Below are 3464 nucleotides of genomic sequence, written 5' to 3'. Positions count from 1 at the left end.
ACCACTAACAGGGCACAAAGTAATCGTCATGCTAGAACAAGTAAAACCCCCAGCACCTCAGTATTAAGGTATCTTAGAGAGGAACTCTGCTAACCTTCTATACATATTATCATTCTCAGTAGCTTAACAGAGCAAGTTCCTCCTGCACAGTGAGTGAGTGCCTACTAACTGTTATCAAAGCTGATTTTATTAATTGTTCTGCATAAATTCTGACAACTTACTGAAGCTCTGGAAAGAATGTAACAGTGAAGGAAACAATTCTGCATGGTAGTGGCTTTACAATCTGTTCATCCTGCTGTGCTCATCAAACTTGACAGCCATTTTCAGAACCAGTAACTCACTGTAAGTTTGCATTATAGGAAACTTTCAAATATAGAAATGCCAAAATAGAAGAACATTCCCCTCCAAATAATGATGCCACAAGTGCTGAAAATGGACTGTTTCAATTATTTTAAACCTTATGCTTGGGTGGGGCTGAGGACAGATTGCCCAATATGTAGTTCCTCGGAGCATCAGTAGGTTGCAGCAGAGTGTTAAATACAACCTGAAATGAGGGTGTTAAAGGACAGGAGCACCACTGGATACTGCTGTGAAAAAATGTGCATGAAGTCAACATGGTGATACAGAGGCATCTGGGAGAATTTTGCTCAACAGACTTGAACAATAAGAAGGTGGGCTTAAAATTACCATATACCCAGAGCTTGTGCTTTCTTAGGATGTCAAAGTCAGTCTTTGAGACTCATCATCAGCCAGTGACATGATGGGTTGACATCACTGATTTGGCAAAGTGATGTTTCATTTCTGTGGTACCAGCTCTGCAGTTTGGTTTTGATTAAGGAAGGGGAATGCTGGGTTTAGACTCTTTTCATTTTAGAGTATCACAGTGAAATCCAGCAATTTATGGGAGAAAGAAGATAAGAAAAATAAAAGCAACAGATTAATATGAGACAGTAGATGTATAAAAGGGAAAACAACATAGATAAAAAGTAAATTTTGGCAAAGAAAAAACGACATAATCTAGTACTCCAATAATAAAGCCACCACACAGAATTGTTTCTCTCTTGATGATACATTTGGCTATAAGAAAAAACAGTATTTCAATCAAAGCTCCCAGCAGTCATTAGTGGGGTCTCTGTTCCCTTCAATTGTCCTTTTTCTCTAATTTGATTGTAAATAATAACTCCACAGCTGTGTCTTCTGTAACCAGTTCCATGTCTCTGGGTTCCTATATTTAGACTATATACAAGCATGCGCAAAAAGTAACAAAGACATAAAGAGTACTGCTTAGCCTTTAGCAAAATCATACAAAAGAGCTAATGAAGCTCACTCTAATAAGCTTTACTGAATGACCAGCTGTAAACCTTCATTTGTATTCCACAACAGGAATACTCGGTGGTGAGGAGAATGTTACCCTTCCTCTGAAGGTATCGAGTTACTCCCTTTCCAGGTACCACACTTCAGTGAGCAGCAGAGATTTCTCACACACTGAAACCATGCCACTGCAAGAAATGATCCTGTGCAACCGCTCATACAGAGAAATTTCAGCTGACAAAATTTTCACTGCTTTTTCTACTTTAAGCCAGCCAGCAGGCTACCTAAAAAAAATAAACATAACCATGTTGGTACAGATAACAGCATCATGCCCTCCCCTAAAGCCACTACTTCTGTGCTGTTGTGCTACCAATGAAGACAATGGGCAGCAGTTATTCCAGCTGCAAGGGAAACAGTCAAGACTTTGGGACTCATGCTTCTCTACCATCAAAATATGGAGCCTCTGGCCAACATCATTTTATAGAAACCTTGGCACATCCCCTGTCCCAATAAACAAGTGGTATCCAAGAAGCCGTGTAGTGGGTTATTCAGGAGTTTACACAGCAGTGTTACAGCATTAACACTTGTCTGAAAGCAGGACAAATACAGAAAGATACAACTTCCTCTAAGAAGCAAATTATACCTGTCCACTACCAGTATTGCCTACTCCTGACAGAGCATGGGACCAGAGCACACTAAAGGAATGAAGGCAGAGCTGATGGCTGCCCTTTTTCCAACCACCCGAGGGAGCAGCTGTCAGATACAGTCATCTGTTCCCAGTGCCAATATGGCAATACCAGGGCACATTTATACTGTACCATAGAGGGCAGACATACCAGTCAGCCAGACTTGTTACCTGCAGCTGGCTAGGAGGCCAACCCAGCAAATTAAATACACTCAAAAAATGAAGTGAGCTTTGTGGAAGGCCACTAAAATGGTCAGGGGGCAGGTGCATTTCCTTCCTGTATGTTCTGGAATTGAATGTGGACTGTTTTCTGGAGCAACAAGAGGACAATAATTGCTGCATATTTGCACAGACTAACCTCAGTTGTTCAAGCTGGATTCTTGTGTAAGGAAGTTAAGAGACCTAAGCTAACACACTCCTGTTTGCTAGTTAGAAATGCATTTTGCAGAGGACAGTGCTGGCCAGGAGCCTACCAAGACACTCTGTGCTTATTAAATGCTGAGGCAACATGTGGAAATGAGGTACAAACCCCTTAAATAAGGCAGCTATATTTAGACAGTAGAAGTTGTATTACTGTCCTCCACTTGGAGTTATTCCAATTGTGCATAACAAGAGTTGGAAAGGAGCCCAGATAGACAGAGCAGAGAATTTACCCCCTCGCCCCCTCCTAGTAACGTACTTCTCTGGAATTTTCATCAGCTTCTATGGCAAAAGGTGTATAGTCATGTCCAAAGAGGCTTGGAACAGTGGTTGACTGGAAAGTACCAGTAAATAAAAGCTTCCATCCACACAGGTAACCTACCAAGCAAATACGTCCTGAGGGAAATATCTAACTACTCTCTTTTGAATGAAGAAAATACTTTTTTTTAGGCCTTCTATGTAACTGCTGAGATAACTAATGTGTAATTTCTGTTTCTGGTAGAATATTGAACTTTCTTCTTCCGGAAAATGCAAGCTCTCCAAAAACTAGAATTTCCCCCTTAAAATAGCCTGGTGGGGAGGAACATGGGAGAGAAAGGTTCATATCCCCTTCTGTTTGGGTCAGTGCCCTGAATATGAGTTCACACAGTTTCCCTTACCATACAGAGGCTCTTACATGTGTCTGTGATGTGGCACTTAGCAGCATGATTAAGTTCAAGGGCAGATTAAATGGTCCATTCCACATAGAAACAGGAACAAAACCTACTCTTCTCTGTGAAAGGTTTTTAGTGTGAAAGCTAGAAGGGACAGAAAACACATAACTGGCAATTGGAAGGGAAGTATCAGACCTCTGTGAGTCGTGGTCAAACATATCTTGTTACCAGAATGATAAATTCAGTGTATTTTTTAAAAAGGAAGCTATAATATTAGCAGTAGACTTTATAGAGTCTGCCTCTCTCCTGCTGGAACTGTTTCATTTGGGTATGTAATTAAATATTCACTGAGCCAAAGAGGACTACAAAGAAAGAGAGAATTGTGAACAGGAAAA

This window comes from Pseudopipra pipra, chromosome 10 (assembly GCF_036250125.1).
Source record: "Pseudopipra pipra isolate bDixPip1 chromosome 10, bDixPip1.hap1, whole genome shotgun sequence".
NCBI lineage: Eukaryota > Metazoa > Chordata > Aves > Passeriformes > Pipridae > Pseudopipra > Pseudopipra pipra.
This window is presented reverse-complemented; position numbering follows the sequence as displayed.